The sequence below is a fragment of the Sus scrofa genome, chromosome 14 (genome assembly GCF_000003025.6).
Source record: "Sus scrofa isolate TJ Tabasco breed Duroc chromosome 14, Sscrofa11.1, whole genome shotgun sequence".
Classification (NCBI taxonomy): Eukaryota; Metazoa; Chordata; class Mammalia; order Artiodactyla; family Suidae; genus Sus; species Sus scrofa.
In genome coordinates this window covers 121,923,559-121,947,054 of record NC_010456.5, presented here as the reverse complement: position 1 = coordinate 121,947,054, position 23,496 = coordinate 121,923,559, and positions in this window count along the sequence as shown.

Genomic DNA, 23,496 nt, shown 5'->3' with positions numbered 1-23,496 from the left:
CAACTACCCTGTGGGCTGTGTAAACCACAAGGAGTTATTATGGAATTTACCCCCTCAGGGTTCTGTTAACCCCACTCTCCTACACAGTTTATAATCAGGTGGATATTCTCTGGTTTATTCACATATTTCCATAGAGTTGAATATTCATATTGTTTCTCACATCGATTACAAATAATACTGAAATTAATATTTTAAAAACAGTAATACCTTCTCAATACTAATACCAACCAAACGTTTCCAGGGAATAAATCATAGAAATAGAAATGCTATGGAGATTGAAGAACATAAACAATTTAATGTTTGTCATTTCCCCTCCATAGCATTAAAATTATCCATTTATGTTCCCAACTGGGAATTAGAATACCCGGCTCACAGGACTTGTGTCTACATCAAGGTTTAGGTTACTATTTCCTTACTTTCTTCCTCTAAATTACCAGTGGAAAATAGTAACTATTTTTATAGTTTTAATGAGGTATAATTGATATACAAAAAAAACTGCACACATTTAATGTATTCAAGTTGATGAGTTGAGCATATGCTTATGACCTCCAAAAATTTCCTTGGGTACATTTGCTTTGTGTGTGTGGTAAGAACATTTACCCTCAGATCTACTCTCTTACATTTTTAAATGCACAATACCATACTGTTAACTATAGGCATAATGTTGTGAAGCAAATCTCTAGAAATTCTTCTTATGAAACTCTAACTTCTTACCTATAGAAATTAGTTTCCCATTTCCTGTTCTCTCCATCCCTTGGTAACCACCCTTCTATTGTTGCTTCCATTAGTTTGAGTATTTGTACCTTGTGTCAGTGGAATCATGCCGTTTTTGTCCTTTTGTGACTGACTCATTTCACTCAGCATAGGGTCTCCCAGATTCAGTCATGTTATCGTAAATAGGATTTCCTTCTTTTTTAAGGGTGAATAATATTCCATTGTATGTATATACCATATTTTATTTAACAATTCATCTGTCAGTGGAAAAAGAAAATGTGGTATATACATACAATAGAACATTATTTGGATTATTTTTATACCTTGGCTATTGTGAGTCATGTTGTAAAAAACCCTGGAGTGCAGGTATCTCTTTAAGATCCGGACTTTGCTTCTTTTGTCTATATACCCAGCAGATAACCACGCACAAAAAGATGAAATTAATTTCCTATCTTACACCATACACAAAAACCAACTCAAAATAGATTAAGGACTTAAGCTTAAGACTCCCAATATGTAAAATTCCTGGGAGAGAACGTAGTAGGAAATCTTCACGGCATTGATCTTGGCAATAATATCATCAGAATGGCAACAAAAGCAAAAATAGATAAGTGGGACTACATCAAACTAAAAACCTTCTCCACAGCAAAGGGAAGAGTTAACAGAGTGAAAGGCAACCCGTAGAATGGGAGAAAATATTTGCAAACCATACTTTGATATGGGGTTAATTTCCAAAATATATAAGGAACTTCTAAATTCAATGGAAAAAATTGAATAACCTGATTTTAAAATGGGCAAACAACTTGAATTGACATTTCTCTAAAGAGATGCAAAATTCCAACAGATATATTTATATAGCAACACCACAAATCATCAGGGACATGCAAATCAAAACCACAACAAAATATTATCTTATACTTGTTAGGAAGGCCATTGCAGGGGAGGAAAAAAATCTTTTTCTTCTACTCTTCTAACTTTTTGAATGGGACCTTTGTAACAAAAGACAGATTAACAGGAAAAAATCATACAAATTTATCTAATATAAGTTTTATATGAGAAACTTCATAATGAAATAAAGACCTGAAGACATGGTTAAACCTGAGTGTTTTTCTGCTTAGATTTGGTGAAAAGCAGTGGAAATATATGGTGAAGGACAAAGGTGAGCTACGTGTGGGAAACTCACAAGAAGTTAGCAAAGACTGTTCATTCAGATACCTCTCTGTGTCTCTTTGTTTGTGAAAATAAGGATGCTCTGTTTCTCCAGGGCACCTCTCACAAATGGATTTTTATAGCCTGCTTCTGGGGAAGGTCAGAAAATCCTTCCTACAAATGCCATTTCTTAATTTCTTTCAGCCTAAAACACGGAATATGCCAAAGTAACATATGTTGGGGTAGTGTGTCCTGAATCCCATCTCTATTATAAAATAAACAAAAACAAAATATAACAAGTGCTGGTGAACATGTGGAGAAAAGACATTCTTGTATGCAATGTTGTTAGGAATGCCAATTAGTGCAGCCACTAAGGAAAACAGTACTGAGGTTCCTCAAAAAATTAAAAAATAGAACCATGGATCTAGCAACCCCACTTCTGGGTATTAGCTATTTATTTAAAAAATTCTACCCTAAGTTGTCAGCATCAGCACTTGCCTTTTCCTCCACACATATTTTTATCTCTTTTACTTAGGATTTCTCCACTTTTCTTACCATCATGAACAAAAATCGTTCACTAATCCACTATTTGCAAGGCTTTATGTTTGATGCAATTTGGGGACAGTTAGATATAGATAGTGTAGCCATCAGTCTGGAATGTCAATGTCACTTAATGTTTATTTGACACATAGGAAGAAAACTGGGAAAGCAGTTGCCCAAAGAATTCCTAGTGTTCAGAGGAGGTAGAGACCGAAGGTTCCCCACTCCCTCTTTCTGACAAGGGCAAATTTTCTCCTCTCTTCCAAACTCCTTCCAAAGTGCTAAGTCATGTTCCCAAATAATTATGGAGCAGATGCCAAATTCCAGGAGATATATATATACACACACACACACACACATATATATACACATATACAACATATAACATATATAGACATAGGATTATTTATAGGCATAAATGTATAAATTCTATATATAATATAGAATTGTATCTATATATCAATTATATAGGAGATATCTATATATATAGATGTGTATATATATAATTATATATATTTTTAAATTGGTGGGGGTGAGAATGGGAAGAGTGGTTGGGAGGTCGGTTCATCATATAAATAAATATTCTGGAAAACTCCTTGGTATAATAGATGCTACTTATAATAAGTCATTAGAATAAGCTATTAAGAAGTACGGATTATGCCAAATTCAACTTGGAAAGCATCTATTAGGCCACAGGAGAAAAAAGAAAGGTTGCTGTGGGGGAGGGTTTTCCTGACTGTCATCCCTACCGAAAGCAATGTGGGACTATTATGATGATTTAGCATCCCAGAGCCTCGGGAAGATAAGCACCCTTGCTTTTACAAGGGCATAGATTGGTACACAGGAATCAGCAGCTGAAAAAGAAATTACCTAAATGTGGAGTGATGTCAGTTATTTTACTGTCATGTGGATGGTGAACAAGGCACTAAGAGCAGAAATGAGGAAATGGAGAAGAGGGTCTGGGCTCTGTTGCTATACAGCATGAGTGAGGGGCCATCTGCTGACTGGGCTGAGGAGTCAGGGATGATGGCCAGAGGCATAAAAAGAGGACAGACTGGCTGGGAGAGGGAGGGAAACCTCTGTGAGAGTGGGGATCCCCGGGGGGCCATTACAGTGCTTGGCACAAGGTCATGCCCACTGTAACCCCTCTACCCCCTCATCCCTTGGTTTACAAACTCTCATTCATCTTTCATGTATCTAGTTGTATGTCTTAAATCCCTCCTCCAAGAAGTCTTTCCTGACTCCCTAAGGACAGATTTGCTACCCCTCTTAAGCCCCTCCTGGGATGCTGTATTTCTAGTACCATCACAGCATGTTTCACACAATATTTTCATGTTTTCATTTTCATTTGTCCTCTCCAGAATGTAAACTCTTGAGAGCAAGAAGGTCTTATATATCACTGCATCTCCAGGGCGTAGCACAATGCCTGACACACAAGGGCTTTAAGGAATATTTATTGAATATATGGAATGGTTTATGCAACTTGGTAATTCCCTCTGTAATCCATCTTTGTGATCATGAGTGTGAGCAGCCTTGGGGAAGGCCTCATGGGACCCATAGTCACACCCAAGCTCCTGGAATTCTGCCTGGAACCCACTGGACACTCAGCAACATTGCCGAACCAAATTGAACTTGTAGGAGCACAGGGATGTGACCGGGCAAACTCAGGCAGTTGTTTCTCCCTACTTTCCTTTTTCCTTTAAAATATAAAATGGATGTGCTGGGGTTGTGGGATGGAAATCCTATAAAACTGGATTGTGATGATCATTTTACAACTATAAATGTAATAATTCATTGAGTAATAAAAAAATTAAAAAAATAAAATACAAAAAGCAGATTTTCCAAAGGCTGCAAAAGCAAAGTCCTAGAGAGAGTTTGTGCTTGCTTTGGCAGTTCTGGTGACACATACAGGAGGGGAATTAATGGGTGACCCACCAAGGTGTTTTAGAATAGATATCCACAGAAAAATACCTTTTCTCCCATAAAAGTTGTGTCAGTATTTGTTTTCCAAAACTTTTCTGTTTTGCAGAGAAAATGTAAAGTTTAGCCAAAAAAAAAAAAAAAATTTTTTTTTAGGTGTGCTCATTCTGGGTTATTTGATTGTATAATTAAAAGTCTAGGAGTTCCCGTTGTGGCTCAGTGGTTAACGAATCTGACTAGGAACCATGAGGTTGCAGGTTCGATCCCTGGCCTTGCTCAGTGGGTTAAGGATCTGACGTTGTCATAAGCTGTGGTGTAGGTTGCAGATACGGCTCAGATCCCGCGTTGCTGTGGCTCTGGAGTAGGCCAGTGGCTACAGCTCCAATTGGACCCCTAGCCGCAGGAGTGGCCCAAAAAATGGCAAAAAGACAAAAAAAAAGAAAAAGAGAGAGAGAAAAGTCTAATAATTTTCCATCATTTATGGATAAAGTCTAGATTCTATTCAGTGATGTGGTCAATATTATATAGAAAACTCAGGATAATGTAAAAATCTGGTGACAAGCTAGCATGGAACAATAAATTCAAATTCTTGAAGAGATGAGATTTTAGCACTTTATTTTAAAAAGCTAAGAAGAACTCTCCTATAGCTTCATAAAATTGAATATGAGTCAGACCTGAGTTAATGATCTACATATTAGCCAAGGTCTGGACGTGAGATGCAACATCTGTTATCCCTTAAAGTAATTGTATACACAGAAATGTGCCTAATTAGCTAACGGATCAGTCTTTGGCATTGACATTTCCAAGGATAAATCCTAAAAGGGGAATAAGAAGTTTGCTGGAAAGGAGAAATGCACAATTATGTAATGTAAGAAAAATACCTAGATCAAGTTCTTTGTAGGCATAAGCTATAATTTTGTATACTTGTGTGCTTGGAGTTTGGGTTTTTTAATAAATATATTATTGTTATTCATATAATTAAACAATTCATAATTCTTATAAAAATCAAACATGAATAATTCTACAAAAAGATTGTCTTTACCACACCAACCTCAGTTTTCTCCAGACTCAATTTTATGCACTTCAGTAAATATATATATATATGTCCAGATCTTGTTCTATACACTCATTTCTAAGTATGCTTAAATTTATTTTTAAATTATTTCTTCTAGCTTAATTGAGGTTATGCTTAAATTTAGAATTATTTTTGTTTTGCTTGTTTTGACATAAAGGGTATTATGTTGTGAATTGTTTTATGAACCGTTTTTTATTTCAAATGACTATATGTCTTAGAGATCTTTCAATGACAGTAAATACAGATACCCTATTCTTTTTCATTGCTGCATAATATGTCTTAGAATGGATGTGGAATACTGCATTTAACTGTACCTTACAGATAGATATTTAGTTATAGCTAGTTTGTCACTGTAATTAACAATATTGCAATGTATACAATGCATTGTGTACACGTGGGAATATTTTTCTAAGAAAATCCTTAGATTTAGAACTGCCAAATAAGAGAAGATAGACATTAAATTTTGATAAACATTGTGAACTTTTTCTCCAGAAGGGACTATGTCCATGCCAACAATAGTGTATAGAAAATTCTTCATGATCTTCTTCCCTAACCTACTAGTTCTTTTCCTCCTTGTTTTCTAGATTTATGGGGAGGAACTGCTGTTTTGTTGCAATTTAGTTTGTATTTCTAAGATTCTAAGTGAAGTTTTATATTTTTCATATATTTCAAGCCATTTGCATTATCTTTCTGTGTTACCTGCTCATATTTCTTTGCCTCTTTATCTTTTTTCTTACCAATTAATAGAAACTTTTTATAGGAAAAAGAAAAAGCAGGGGGCATAACCCTCCCAGACTTTAAAACAATACTACAAAGCTAAAGTAATCAAAATAGTGTGACGTTGGCACAAAAATAAAAACAGATACATGGATCAATGAAACAGAATAAAGAACCCAGAAATAAATCCACACATACTGTCAATTAATCTTTGACAAAGGAGGCAATAATTTACAATAGGGAAATGACAGTCTCTTCAGCAAAAGTGGTGCTGGAAAGCTGGACAGCTGTATGCAAATCAGTGAATTTAGAACAAATCCTCACACCATCCATAAAAATAAACTCCAAACAGCTTCAAGACTTAAACATAAAAAGCTATAAAACTCCTAGAAGAGATCATAGCAAAACATTCTTTGACATAAATCATATCAATGTTTTCTGAGGTCAGTCTCCTGAGGCAATAGAAATAAAAAACAAAACTAAATAAATGGGACCTAATCAAACTTCTAAGCTTTTGCACAGCAAAGGAAAACATAAACAAAATGAAAAGACAATCTATGGACTGAGAGAAAATATTTGCAAATGATGTGATCAACAAGGGCTTAATTTCCAAAATATATGAACAGTTCATACAATTAAAAAAAAGTCAAAAAACAGTCAGAGGATCTAATATAGATATTTCTCCAAAGAAGACATACAGATGGCCAATAGGCACATGAAAACATGCTGAACATCACTAATTATGAAAGATGCAATCAAAAGTACAGTGGCCATCATTAAAAGTCTACAAATAATAAATGGTGGAGAGGGTGTGGAGTAAAAGGAACCTTCTTACACCATTGGTGGGATGTAAATTGGCACAGCCATTATGGAAAACAGTATGGAGGTTTCTTTAAAAAAAAAAATAGAATTACCATATGATAGCAATCCCACTCCTGGGCCTATATCCAGAGAAAACTCTAATTTGAAAAGATACATCCACCCCAATGTTCATAGCAGTACTATCTGCAATAGTCAAGAAAAGGAAGCAACCTGTCTCCACAGATAGATGAATGAATAAAGAAGATGTGGTATGTGTATATACATATATATACACACACATGTATACACATACACAATACATATATATATATAGACACATACAAACACAATGAAATATTCAGCCATTAAAAAATGAAATAATACCTTTTGCAGCAACATGTATAAACTAGAGATTATCATACTAAGAGAAGTCAGAAAGAAAAATACCATATGGTATCACTTATATGTAGAATATAAAATACGACACAAATGAACTTATTTATAAAAGAGAAACAGACTCAGACATGGAGAACAGACTTGTGGGTGCAGGGGGTGTGTGCATGGGGGAGGAACGGATTGGGAGTTTCGGGTTAGCAGATGCAAGCTATTACCTATAGAATGGTTAAATAATAAAGCCCTACTATGTAGCTCAGGCAAATAGATTCAATACCCTTTGATAAATCCTAATGAAAAAGAACATGAAAAAGAATTTATAACTGAGTCACTTTGCTGTAGAGCAGAAATTAGTACAACATTGTAAATCAACTATACTTCAATAAAACCTAAACAGATAAATACTCAGAAACTATATATTTTGAGTATTTACCTGCTAGATTGAAAGAAACTGAAACATATACAGTATTGAATTTTAACTTAATGTCTCGTTAATTTATAGAGTCAAATTAATCAACTTCTATGTCTAACTGAAAATCTTCCATGCCCCAATATTTAATTTTAATTCTTTCTGTATTTTCTTCTTTATAATGATGCTTACATGTTTTTATCTTTATCTGGAATTAATTTTATACCCTATTTATTTTTTATTCTAGTTAACTTTTTATTTAATGATTTTAACTTTCCATTAAACCCTATTTTAGATATAGATCAAATTTTATTTTTTTCTCAGATGGCTAACTAACTGCCCCAAGATCTTTTTTCAGTCATACAAAGTATTATCTCCAGAATATATTTATCTCTGGTTTATCTCTGGATTCCTTTGAGTTCTACCGAACTTTTAAAACAATCTCTTTCCATTCTGGATTCGTTTGAGTTCTACTGAACTTTTAAAAAAATCTGTTTCCAGTCCACTACCATATTTTATTCATGACTATAGCTTTATAATATATTTTGATGTCTAAAAAAGACATATCCCCATTATTGTCTTGCTTTTTAAAAAAAACTGACTCCTATATGTTTGCTATCCCTTAGGGATTTTAGATTTTGTTAAATTCCATAGAAATTTGAATGGGAATGCATGAAATGTTTAATTTATGAAGAAATATATTGAGTCTTTCTAAATACCACATGGCATACTTCTATTTCATTAAGTCTTCTTTTCCATCTCTTGGCATTACAGTTTTCTTCATGTTCATATTAGAAAAGTATACTTTATAAGTAATGCGTGGAAATAGATATTTAGATAGATGAGAGATAATATCCATTGAACTTGCTGAATTTTCTTGAGTTCTAATAGAAGACTCAAAATTACCTAACAAACTACATAGATTTTCATATAAATTCCAAATAATATCAGCTGTATCATTTTCTTTTTAGTAGTAATTATTTTTCACACCTTACTGTATGGTCTAGAACCTCTATTATAATGTTGAGTGGTAGTGATAATAGCCATACTTCTCTTATTCTTGATTTTAATAAGAATGCTTCTTATATTTCAACATTAAGTGATATACGTGCTAAAGATACAGGTCTTTGTATATTTTATATCCCACAAATGACAGCAACCATGGAGGGGCGGGGGTCAGCTTTAGTCTCACAGGCAGTATTGGAAAACAATTATTTTTGGAAATTTCCCAAGCTTCAGTCACACCCCCCAAAAGCACTTTGTGAAGAGAGCCCTAATTAACATATTCTATCACTTCTTAATGTTCCATTAACCCAGGCATAAATAAAAATTATTACCCTTTGATTAAAACCACCAGAATTGACCTTGTTTGTGTTGTTTCCTTCTATACTTCAAATTAGTCAGCACTTCAGCTTTATGCAGCTTTAACACTCCATGTCATCAATCCATGAGCCCCTCCTGGCACCATTCCCAATCCCCTAAGAATCCCTTTTCTACTCTTGTTATGACTCTTGCATTTTATTCAAGAACTCTCCTGCACTATGTCCACATAGACCTGACAGTTATTTCCCTGACCCCAGAGAACCTCTCCTCTCCACATCTCACCATTCTAGGCAGCTGACTCTGATGTGTACATGACCTATTGTTTCATAAGATGTCCATCAGGGTGATTCATTCTGTACCCACATAGTATCATTCACTGTATGCCTGGCACTGTATTAGAATATTTAGTGGATAATAAAGTCATAAAAGACATTGCCCTTTTCCTACAATTTTTCTACAGTCACTTATACTTTTATTGCTTAAAAAATTCAAGCAAGACCTGTTTCTATGGCTAGAAAATTCTTCTTAGAGGAGGGGCATTCTTGAATCAGGTCCTGAAGTGCTAACAGACGTAGAGCAGTATAGAAGGTCTGGAAATGTGTTTATTTTTTAACTAATTTATCTTCATTAGTGTGTCTGTTTTGGTTGCCATCTGATTGGGATACACATTACCACATGGCTCACCATATTGAAGCCCTCTCTGTAAATCACTTCCACACAATCAGACACTTAGTCACATACTCTTATCTCTTCCTTACCCATATTCTGACAGGTGCCAGACCTGCCGAGGGTATCTCCACAGACAGTTCATTTATATGACCACATTTGTCCCCACCTGAAGTATTATAATCCCCATCTAAGCCTCCCCACCTTCAATTTCTCATCTCTCCAATCCATCAAATATATAATTACCATCTAAGACTTAGAAGCTGCAAGCATGCCAATCCATTCAGAACCTTAAAGACTCCCCATTGCCTACAATATCACACTGATACTTAAAATCCTGAGTGATCTTTCCTACGTCTTTACCAAGAGCTGGCTTTCTAAAATCCAACCACATATAACTGTTCAAGTCTTCTCCTTTGCCCACATGCTACATCTGCTGGAATATCTTCCTAATTATTCCAGTGTCTAACCCAAGACCAAAAAAATTTCAGCATTACTTCCATCTCTCATTAATTCCCTCTTTCACTGGATTGTATAGCCCATTTAAACTATGTATGGCAATTTTTAAATTATTAACTCCATCACTGGTATATTTTCTTAGGAAGATCACAGTGCCTAGAATGCAGGAGGGCCTTTGTAAATTCCTTCTGAATTGAATTATCAAGCTAAATAATAAACTGAGATGATCAGAGGTCATTAGCCTACCTTGGATGGGGAAATTTCCACTCACAATATTTGGTGTTGATGGGTCCAAAGGAGTATGTATAAGCCAGTTTTAGGCACAGATTAATTGAAAAGAGGAATTGTCAGCTTTTCCTACAATGTAGGAAATGTACATAGAACCTATCCTTGTTTATTTTTTTAATTTATTTTTCTTAGGATATCTACAACAGTGCCAGTCCCTTATCTTGGGGGACTGCCACAGCTTCTTTCATTTGTGTTCTAACTGTATTTTATTTTTTTTTGAATAAAACTATTCATTTGGAGAATCAGTTTCACTTTTTTTTCAAACTGTAATAATATTCAGTATAAGACACAGTTCCCAGAACATGATAAATATCCTAAATCTACAAGGAGTTAGAGAGAACACGTATTTAAATGTTATTCTGGGTGTTATTCAGAGATGCTGCACAGAGGATGGACAGGGCCAGACCATGCCAACAACACTGGCTTTTTACCAAAACTCTTCCTTCTAACTGTGCCTCAAGCCCAGAGAATCCCACAGCAACATATTTCTGCCATTAAATAGCAACAGAAGGAAATGGTTAAAAAGGACTTCTAAGTTCATTGCATTTCTTCAAGCATTTATGAACAAAAAGTTGAAAAAAAATTCACAGAGTAAGTGCATTGAGAGATGGCTAAGAACAGCGGAAAACCAGATGACACATTCTGGAGTGGGAGCAATCAAGGTTCTATTCAATCCTTCCAGCCCCCCCACCCATGCATCAGAATATTTTCCCCTTTGAAACTCCTTGCACATTTGCACAGGTGTATTGAATTCACAGTGATCCACCAAAAAAAGGCAAGAAAACTGTTCACATGCCAACATCTAGAAATTTCAGAAAATTCTTTAAGATGCAAAGGTTAAAAATAATTCACTAGGACTATCTCCTACTATCAGAACAATGGTGATGCTTTTCAGCTGTGAATAACCAATTGATCTAACCATAAAGTATGTGTTGAGAAAGAAATTGTGGCTACCTCTTGGCCAGGCACTGGGAAGGTATATGGCTAGCCTGGAGTCAGCAATCTTTCTATGAAAGGCTAAGCAGTAAATTTACAGGCTTGGCAAGAAACACAATCTCTGTTGCAACTATCCAACTCTGCCTAGTGGCTAAAAAGCAGCTGAAGACAGTAATAAAAAAATAGGCATGTCTGTGTTCCAACAAAACTTTATTAGCAACAAGCCAGCCAGCCTGCAGCCAAGTTTTTCTTGAATTAGAGTGTATTTCTTCATATCTTTCTTATTAAACGTTGCATTCCCAGTGTCCAGGTAAGTGTTTGACACATAGCAGATGCCAAATTAACACTTGTAAATACAGAAATTAATTTTTAAAGACATATATCTTATCCTCAAAGAGCTTACCATCTAGTTTTTTAAGAAGGAGAAAAGCAAGCAAATGTAGAATAAGAACAAAAAGTTCAATAACTGTAGATTCAAGGTTAGCTTCTTGACTCACCATCAACTCTACCAGCTATAATGAGGATTTATAGTTTAACTGATTATGTCTTTATATCTTGAGGACTGTTTTCCTAACTACTGAGATTTGGTGTAGACTTATAAAGCCACTGTACTTAATGGCTTTTCAGGTTGCTTTTGTGAAGCTCAGCTCATATCAGAAAACCAAAAGAAGCATAATAAAATCCACAAGATAAAAGACATTGAACTTGGCCAGACGACCAAGTCCCCAACTCTATTCACCTTTACCTGGCATTTCTGGTACCATGTACTTCTCCCACAACATGGAAGATGAATCAGACCCCATTCTGATCATCATGGAAGCTCTAGCCAACTCCCTAAGAGAGCTAAACAAGGGAGATATAGAAAGAATTGAGTCACATTCAGAAAGACCAGTGCTAATTTATATGGACTTTTCTCCCTAACCAACACAGATCATTGCCTGGGGGACTGTAGCTGGATCTTGGTTTGATATAAGATGATGACCAGTATTTCCATTAGAGTCCCAAAATAAGGAGGTGGCACACTCAGGATAATTCCAAGGATTGTTCATTTACAAAGGGAGTATCTACAAAGATGTGGACAGGGGGAAGGAAAATCCAAATGATGGTACAACACCTCAAGGTTAATAAGAGAAGAAAGACACCACCCCTAAGCCCAAAGGGTGTCTTGTTGGTCCCGAAGGAAAGAGTCATCTAGAACAGGTCACCAAATGAGGAGCAATGACCTTATGTTGAGTGACATGGCTACATATAAGCAACCTCACATAGAGAAAAGAAGGTAAGTCATTTACTATTTTCACTTCCCTTCCGACATCCTGCTGGGGCGCCTGATTGGTTGAACTGAACTATAAGCCAGAAGACAAGGAAGCCTGTTGGTGTGGTCTACACAGTCAGCCTCCAGGGGCAGAGAGCAGAGTGAGGACAATGGAGAGCAGATCTGGAGGGACAATGAGATGTCCAGCATAAATGTGCCCAAAGAAGCTGAAAGCTCATTACCCTGGGGCTGTCCTCTACAGGGACTAACAGCTTCAGGTTGACACCAGATTGATCACCCACACACTCCCATTTTTCTCCTGAATGAGATTTTCACCACTGTCTACAAGGAAATGAATTGAGCAATTTTCTGTTCCCTGCAGTGTAAGGAGTATTTCTTGCCAACCACTCTCATTTAGCAGATGGTAGGTGATACCATGAGGCCTGTTTGGCTCCTTGTAAGGCAAATGGCCAGGGAGGGAGCACTAAAGATGGGAGTCCCAATTCCCAGCTCAGCTCTGCTCCTAAGTGGCTAAGCGACCACAGGGAGGTCATTTCCCGTAGGGCTTAGCCCCACTTTCCTAATCTGAAAGAAGGCCATTGAATCTAATGATCTGGACTAAGCCTTCTTACCCTAGAGTCCTCCTGAAATTTTATGTCATTTGAAAAATTTGTGTTTGTGCACATGAGCATTTTCTATCAGAATAATAATGGCTCTGTCCTATCAAAGACTTACTACCAACTAAGCACACAAGCATTGTGCTTAGATTGTCTTCTTTCCTGCCTTCCTTCCTGCCTGCCTTCCTTTCTTCCTTCCAACTCCCTCTCTTCTTTCCCTCCTTCCTCCCATATCTCTCTCTCTTCCTTCACTCCTCCCTCCCTCCCTCTCATCTCCCATTTCCCACCCCCTGGATGCCTCATAACAACCCACGAAGCTCTTGAGTCTTTTTCTATTGTATCATTGAGTGACTTGCCCAAAACACATGGTTAGGAAGCAAGAACCAGATCCTTAGCATGCTAACCACCAAGATCAAGCCACACCTACTCCCCATGTTGTCTTAACACAGAGGTCAGATACACATGGCTAAGGATGCCAATGGACATTAACTGCTCCTGCAGGACTGACCTCGGGGCCTCATAGGGGCTCTCTTTCCTGGAATGAGGTTGGGGAGTTTGTGTGTTAGGTCCTCACTGGTGCCTCATTGTGTGGGAGAGGTTGGGCAAGGGCAATCCTGGACCAGGAAGTCAAATCCTGCTGAGCTGAGCTCTGGGAGGAAGGGAACTGCAGAGAGCAGACCCAAAGGCCCAGGAGGCCTTGAAGCTGAGCAGGAGTGATTCCTCTCTCAACGAAAGTAATTTTTCATTGATATTCTGTATGTTTTGTTGGATCACGTGATAAAGGACGTGTCACCCCATTCTCTCTATGGCAGCCTCCGAAGGCTCCGGAAGAGAGCTCCTCCATCCTAAAGGGAGAACTCATCCAGACTTTCCAGGGAGCAGAGGCAACAGAAGGCTGGGGTTCTCAGTGCTCTGTCATCTGTCATCTCCAAGCTGCTTGAGCCACCAGAGCCTCACGCTGGGATGGCTTCTGGCAGCTTTGCCACCATCTGGAGAGCCTCTCCACTGGGCCTCGGCTGCCCTTTGAAAGACAAGCTGCTCTGCTGCTTATTCCAAACAGGGAAAAGCTTAAAGAGCAACTGTGAGGCAAAGATAGCCCATCTGGGAGGCTTCAAGATACTATGAAACAAAGGAGGGCTTTTCTGACCTATCCTCTAAGTTTCAAAGTGGGAAAAACCCCTCTGAGCCAACACGCAGTCTTCTTGCTGGCCTGGTTGTAGATGTCACCTCCTGTGGGACACCAGGGACCCAGTTCCCCTGAAGAAATCCCATTCCAGGGAGGAAAGGATGTGCCAGCCTCTCTGAAAGGGCAATGAAGACTTGAGAGTTTATCAGCTCTGCCCTCAAGATGGGCTACTCTCTAGGGTGCAGGCAGCCAGCAAGCCAGGCTTATTTCCTCAGGGCTGGCACAGCCACAGCACAGAGAACCTTGGCAGCCTGGTCTGTCCTGATCTCTGATGTGAAGTGCTCTGCATGGCCTGGCGAGGCCTCTGGATGCCACTTTGTTCTGCCAGGGGCTTTCTCTGCACAGCCCATCAATCCCTGTAATCCCTTCCTTATTGCCTGGCTGCACAGATGGCTTAGGGTACCTCTGAGATACCTGAAGCCTGCAGTCTGCTGCCACTGCTGCTGCCAGAAACCCCAGTCTAGAAGCCAAAGCATGGGGGACACTGAGGCTCTCCCTCTGGGGGTCAGGATGGAAAGGGATTCCTGGAATTGCCCTTCTTGACCTAGAGAAAAATGGAGATTTTTTTTAGCAGCCCAACAGGCTTTAACCTGGTAGCCTATGCTGACCCAGCAACAAGAAAAAAGGTTTTCCTTCAGTTGGTTTGCTGATCCCCATGGCTTCTTACCAACGATAGTAACTTTGAGATACTTGGGCATTTCATTTTGTCTTTAAACTTCAGCACCTGGCTATTTGACTTATAGTCACCCTTGAACAACACAGATTTGAGCTATGTGGGTCTACTTTATACATGGATTGTTGGCACTGAACACCTCCGTACTTCAATACTACACAATCCATGGTTGGCTGAATCTGAAGATTCAGAACCACAGGGATAGATGCATGGGGCAAAGGAGGGCTTACTGTAAAGTTATACATGGATTTTCAACTGCATGGAAGTTTGGCACCCCTAACCCCTTTATTCAAAGGTCAACTGTACTTTCATGGTGGGATTTCAGAGATAAAGTAACAGAGACACAGGGAGGTGAAATAAACCACTTAAAGTCACAAGCTAGTTATAGTGGGAAACCTGGAAAGCAGAGCAAGAAACGAGACTGGACTCAGTATATGGTTATCGCAGGACACTTAGCACCCCACAAACGTTCCCTTCAACTCCTAACTCACACCGGAAATGGACACTGTCCCCCCTCATGATCGCTGCACCTTATGACAATACACGGTTCCAGCCTTTAAAAAAATGTGCCATCTGGCATTCTTTCATAACACAAACCACTCTGCCTTTCCTCTGCCCACTTTGAGGACCTGTTTCTTCACCTTCCTTCTTATTTAGAAAGTAAAATTTGGATGACTGATCTTACATTTAACTTCTTCCTGTCAAGGCCAAATTTAACCAGGAGGTCATGAAATTCAGCATTTACCAGGTTCTTTCTGGCTTGTCCCTATAACCACAGTTTCCCCATCGTCTCTTTGAGAGGCGGTGGTAGGAAACCAAAAGAAGAGGCCTCATCCTCTAGAAATTTTCAAGTAGATGAAAAACAAATCAGAACTTCCACTCCTACAGGAACTCCTGCATGTGGGAACCAGAAGACAGTTTGAAAGAATGGCCAGTGCAGAAATTTGGAAATTATTTTGTGAGATAACCCAAAAATACCAATAATAGAAGGTACACATAAAAGGTGAGAAAGCAATACATGTAACCCCACCTGGCAGTGACAAGTGAGTGAACCACAGCCCTGGGTGTCAGTGGAGATCCACTCCGAAGCATATCATAGAGTGAAGTAAGTTACAGAAAAAAGTGCAGGTAATATATCCAATTATATGACACTGAGACACACAAAAGTGTATAAAATAGTATTGAGTATTTGATAGGTAGGTGGTAAAACTATAAGGTAAAGCAAGGACATGATTAACACCTTAGCAAGGATGACTGGTCCCTCTGGGCTTAGGGGAAATGGAGCTGGGTGTGCCTGAGAAGGAACACAGAGGTCCCTCTGGAGGAAAATGTTCTATGTCTTCATTTGAGAGGTAGGTACCAAGGGGTCTATATTTTTCTCTTTTTTTATTGAAGTATAGTTGATTTACAACATTCTGTTAATTTCAGGTATATAGCATAGTGATTCAGTACTTTTACAGATTATACTCCACTAAAAGTTATTAAAGACAATGGCTATAATTCCCTGAGCTGTATAATATATCCTTGTTGCTTATCTATGTTATACACAGTAGTTTGTATCTCTTAATCCTATATCCTTAATTTGCCTCTCCCTCCTTCCCTTGCCCCTCTGGTAACCATTAGTTTTTTCTCTATTTCTGTGAGTCTGTTTCTGTTTTGCTATATACATTCACTGTATTAATTTTTAGATTCTGCACATAAGTGATATTATACAGCACTTGGATTTCTTTGATTTATTTCACTAAATATACTATTCTCTAGATCTATCCATATTGCTGCAAATGAAAAATTTCATTCTTTTTTTATGGCTGAGTAATGGTCCATTGTGTATATGTGCGTGTATACCACATCTTTATCCATTTATTTGTTGATGGACACTTGGGTTGCTTCCATATCTTGGCTATTGTAAATAGTGCTGCTATGAATATCAGGGTACATGTATCTTTTCAAATTAGTTTTCTCTCTCTTCTGCTTATTCTTTAGACTGTTCATCTATTTTTGCAGATACTTTTGTATGGTATGCATGTGCCCATCTCATCCCCTATTGTAAGTTCCATGAAATTAGGATTTTATCTCTTTTGTTTATTGCCAAATCAACATACACAAGTATGCGTATATAGTGCATATTAAATATATATTTGTAAATAAATGAAGTCATTACTTAATGTATATTTTCACAATATAATTTTCAATAATGTCTAAAATAATAAAGCTCCTAGACAAATGCTGATAAAAGACACACAGAGAACGGAATGAAGTGAGGGGAGAGGTGTTCACTGTGACCACTGTCATCCAAGGAGGACAAGCCGGACACAGAGGATGGGAAGAGAGAAGGGGGAGGGGGAATTTTAGGCCAAGGGACCAACACAGTGACTATTACTATTTACTGAATTTTTATCTTGTGCCAAGATCTTACTGGATATTCATCATAAGCCATTAAGGTAAGTGCCATTATTACCTTCATTTCACAGATGAGCTCATGACTCTCAAAAGATCTAGGAAGTGGACTTGTGGCCTCGTCTCTCTGACTCCAGTACACACACACCAGTAGTGGCGGGAACACACAGGGAGAACTCAGCTGGGGGAATGGAGAGTGGCTCCTCCTAGGCTGGGCCTGCCAAGTTCCGCTCTGGCCCCCTGAGCTCACTCTCCAGCTTGGACTAGTTGTAGGGTACCTAGCTCCTCTGCAGTGCAAGCGAGTAAGTAGCAGATGATTAAGGGTAAGTCACTTGCTTCTCATCTGGCAGTGGCAGCAAATCACCAATATCTTAGCAGAGATCCTCTTCCTGCAAAAGGTGGATGAAGACTAAAGAACTGGGGTTTTGCAACTAAGATTTCCAGTGATGCATGAGCACCAGCTGAGGTCAATGGGATTGCAAAACAAGTCCACACTTAGAAATAGTCATGGAGGGGTTCCTGTCATGGCTCAGCCAAAATGAATCTGACTAGTATCCATGAAGACACAGGTTCAATCCCTGGCCTCACTCAGTGGATTAAGGATCCGGTGTTGCCATGAGCTGTGGTATAGGTCACAGACCTGGCTCTGATCCTGCATTGCTGTGGCTGTGGTATATGCTGGCAGCTCAGCTACAGCTCCAATTAGACCCCTAGCCTGGGAATCGCCATATGCCACTAGTGTGGCCCTAAAAAGATTAAAAAAGAAAGAAAGAAAGAAAAAAGATATAGTTATGGAAACTTCTACTCTGTTATAGGAGAAATTAATAATAATGATGAGGATAATAATAATAATGAAAATCATAACAGCACCATTTACCCAGTACTAGGCTCTAGGCTAAGTGCTTTATATGCTCAAAAGAACAGTGTGAGCAAGTATACTTAATATCTCCATCTTACTGATGACTTGCCCAAGGTGATACAAACTGTAATTGATGTATGCAGGACTCAGATCCAGGTTGATGGGCTACAGTTTTTAACCACATCCCTCTACTGCCTTTTGGATATGACAGTGCAGTGAAAGGGTCAGGAGATACTGGGAAATTGTCAAGTTCAGGATGGATGGGTTTGCCCATTATGCTCAGGACCCTTCATGGGGATTTAGTTGAGTGTCTGTGGGTCACTCCACCAAGAATACTCTCTCTACCTTCATTCCCATCATCTGCTCCAACATAACTTCCCAAAGCTCCAGAAAATGTCCTTTTCTCTGAAAGTTCGTCGGTTTAGCAGAGACTAGACTTAAGGTTGTGCCCCTCCATGCAAGATGAACAAGGATGTGTGTTAAATTCCCCCTGGGAGCTCACTGTGTTTCCCTTTTGCATTCAGTTAAAATTCAGACACATTTTCATCTTCATTTCACCTTGAGCTTCTATTGGCAGTAGTTCCAACTGCCTAGCCTTCAGTTTCTCTGTTCTTTCCTCCACATCACCCTAACTCCTATAAGACTTGAGCAGAAAGTTAATGCTCCGAGACAGATACGCAAGGCACCCAGGAGAGTTTGCAACTTTAAAAAGATTCTTTTTAAAATCTAGAGTAAAATAAAGAAGCAAATCAACACTTACTAATTTTACCTTATTTGTAAGTTTAGATTTTCTTAAATCAGGATTCCTTTCTAAATCAGATTGCATTTGTGTTAGGAGAAAAATATGACTGGAAAACAAGATCCTATGAATAGAGACAAAGGATCTTCAAAGGCTTATAACACAAAAATCCTAGCCCCTCTCCTGACTATATATCTTTTAAACTTGAAATGCTAAATTTTATTAAATTGCTTTCAACATATATACTGGAAACAGAACCCAGACAGACTCAGTTTATAGTACTTTCCAAACTAGGATTCATCTGGTCTCCACCCTGGACTCAGACCAAACTGGATCTCTTAGCCTTGCCTCTCTCCTGCATACAGCAATCACACCAGTTCTCTGGTGAGCTCCAGGGATGTGGTGGGAGGGCACTGGGCTGGGGCAGCACCCCCAGTTCCAGCAATTATCTTTGGGAGGTTTATACTATGCACCATCATTGCTAGAATGTGAAACACAGGTGAAAAGCAAACAGATTGGATTCGCCTCATCCCACCTCTCCCCAGTGCCACAGCAGGCTTACAAGGAGGTTTTTCGTTATCATGTAGCAAGAAAATTGCCAAGAAGAGACCTTCTGAAGAGCCTCTGAGAGACTTAGCACTGTGATCAGTGGGAAAGCTGTAAAAATGGAAGAAGGAAATCTAAAGAGAAGGTCAGACAGTACAAGCAGGGAGTCTCAAGGTGGTGTTAGATGAAAATTTAAAATATTTGAAGATGACTGGTTCAAAAAAAGAGGGATCATTTTAAGAATAGACAAAATTGAAAATATATACCATGAAGTGCTGTACAAAGAGAAGAGAATTTTAATATCTAAATGCTTATTAAAACTTGGTGTCTGGTTGACAAGTACAGGATTTTGTAATGAAGTTTTCACCTCTCCCTGTAAACTACTCTCCCATATACATATGAAACAAAAAGAGAGATATTTGACCTTGCCCACTAAGAGTCATACCTTTCCTTCACTGTCTCTAAAATTTCCATTAAAATGGTGTACAATTAGGAGTTAGTTGATGCTATTACTGCTACTATTACTTCAATAACAAAAGCAGCTAAGTTATTGAGTGTTTACTGTATACCAGCCATTTTTTTCCTCACCGTAGCTTTTATTTTTTAATTGATTTTTATTTTTTCCATTATAGCTGGTTTACAGTGTTGTCAATTTTCTACTGTACAGCAAGGTGACCCAGTCACTCACACACACACACACACACACACACACACATATATAAACACATTCTTTTTTCTTGCATTATCATGCTCCATCATAAATGACTAGATATAGTTCCCAGTGCTGTACAGCAGAAATCTCAATGCTTAGCCATTCCAAAGGCAATAGTTTGCATCTATTAACCCAAATTCCCAGTCCATCCTACTCCCTCCCCCTCCGCAATCACAAGTCTGTTTTCCAAGTCTATGAGTTTCTTTTCTGTGGAAAGATCACTGGTGCCAAATATTAAATTCCAGCTACAAGTGATATCATATGGTATTTGTCTTTCTCTTTCCAACTTACTTCACTCAGAATGAGAGTCTCTAGTTCCATCCATGTTGCTGCAAATGGCATTATTTTGCTCTTTTATATAGCTGAGTAGTATGCCATTGTGTATATATACCACCTCTTCTTAATCTAGTCATCTGTTGATGGTTGTTGTTTTCTGTTTTATTGAAATATAGTTGTTTACAAGGTTGTGTTGGTTTCTGGTGTACAGCAAATTGATTCAGTTATACACACACACACACACATATATATCTGATATATGTATGTGCATGTATCATATATATTCTTTTTCAGATTCTTTTCTAGATTCTATTACTAGATTTTGAACATAGTTCCCTGTTAGGACCTTGTTATCTATTTTATATATAGTAGTATATATCTGTTAATCCCAAACTCCTCACTTATCCCTCCCCGTCTCTTTGCCCTTTGGTAACCATAAATTTGTTTTCTGTGTGAGTCTGTTCTGTTGCAAATAAGTTCACTTGTAGCATTTTTTAGACTCTACATGTAGGTGATATGGTATTTGTCTTTCTCCACTGACTTAATATGATAATCTCTAAGTCTATCCATAGTACTGCAAATGGCATTGTTTCATTCTTCTTATGGCTGAGTAATATTCCATTATATGTGCTGAGTAATATTCCGGTGTGTGTGTGTACACACATACACCACAACTTCTTTATCCATTCCTCTGTCGATGGACACAGGTTGCTTCCATGTCTTGGCTATTGTACATTGTGCTACTATGAACATGGGGGTGCATGTATCTTTTTGATTCTTTCTGAATATATGCCCAAGTTCACATGGTAACTATATTCTTTTGTTTTTAAAGGAAACTCCATACTGTTTTCCATAGTGATTATACCAATTTACATTCCTACCAGCAGTATAGGAAGGTTCTCTTTTATCCACCCCCTCCAGGCTTTATGATTTGTACACTCTAAAAAAATTTATTGTAGTTGATTTACAATGTTCTGTCAATTTCTGCTGCACAGCAAAGTGACCCAGTTATGCATATATATATATATATATTCTTTTTCTCACATTATCTTCCATCATGTTCTATCACAACTGATTAGATATAGTTCCCTATGCTATGTAGCAGGATCTCATTGCTTATCCATTCCAAATGCAATGGTTTGCATCTACTAACCACAAACTCCCAATCCATCCCTCCCCCTTGGCAACCACAAGTCTATTCTCCAAGTCCATGAGTTTTTTTTTTTTTCTTTTTCTGTAGACAGGTTCATTTGTGCCATATATTAGATTTCAGATATAAGTTATATAGCATTTGTCTTTCATCTGTCAGGATAAAGTGTAGTGATGATGTGTATTTGTGGTAAGAGAGGAAGGAGGAGGGAGGTGCCTCCAAATAACTTGGAAATAAGATGGCTCCTCTGCTAATTAAGCTATGAAATCAACAAATGATGGATTAATTCACTGAGCAAATATTCTTGGGCACCTACTCTGTAGATGGAACTGTTCTGCACAACGAGCTATAGCAGGGAACACTATAAACATTTTCTAGAGCTTACATTCTAATAAGGAGAGAAAGAAAATAAGCAAAATCAATAAATAAATTTTTACCATAATGTCAGTTAGTAGCTGACCCAATGGTTCTAAGCAAAATCACCCTAAGAAGACTGAATATCTAGCATCTCTCCTGGCTCCCATTTTCACTTATAGGGTGAATGTGTCACCTAACAGGAGGGGAGGAGGTTAGGGGACTATAGAAAAATGGAAAAGGGAAAGCTGCAAGAGTTCAGTATCAGCACAGCCCATAAAAAACTGCAGGAGAGTCATACTTCAAGTCAACCTCTACCCACTCCAAGCTGTGTGACTCTGGGCCAGTTACTTACCCTCTCCACACTTCAGTTGTCTCAACTATAAATAGTACTGCATACAGCTTAGGATTTGGGTATGCAGTAACCAAGGCACTACCTATAAAGTGTTGACCATAGTGAGCCCAATAAATGTTGCCTGCTATCAGTACTATTGTAGTGTCCCTACTAATGAGCTACTGGCTCTAGGAGAATTGGGGAAACTCATGAAGTTGATGTCAGAACTAGCTAACATTTATGACAAGAGTCCAGAATGGTGACAGTGGTGCTTACTTCTGATCACAAGCTCCAAATACTTAGGTTGAGGGCTAGTATGGAGCTCAGCATTGATAGAAAATGCCCTCCAGAGATACTAGAATTGGATTGTCTGTACATTTCTCTATAGTCAAAATTCTTATTTAATTTTCTTATTAACAAAAAGAAGCATCGTCAGTCACCCTCAAGCATTAGCTGGGTGCCAGCACTAGCCCCATGTTCCAGAGAATACAGGGACAATAATAACAAAAAGGCAGACTTAAGTTTCCTGCCTCAAGGAGCTCACCAACTAGCTAGGAAAGTGAGAGCTGCATGAACTCTAGATCAAAAATCCCAAAGCAGCACAAAATCAGGGCCAGCATTGGGGTGCCCTCCTAAGTACCACCAAGGAGAATAAGAAAGATATTTCCTTGATCGAAGGCTGAGCCGGATGGGATGGAAGGAGCACACTCCAGTGGGGCACCTCTTCTGTGCCAGCCACCAAAACACATGCCAGTTACTCCTCCCACAAGCCCCAGTGGGATATCTTCTTAAGCCTATTTAACAGATGAGAAAATTAGTTTAAGAGAAGTTGAATGAACTGTTCAAAGTTATCAGATACTCAGAAATTGCCCCATGATACAGATTTACATCTGACCTCTAGCTTTGTCATTTTCCCTGTTATAGGAGGTGATATAAGATAATTTTAAGAGTATGGTGGGATGTGGAGACAGAGCTTGGATTTGAATTCATCTAATTGTGTGATTTGGCAAA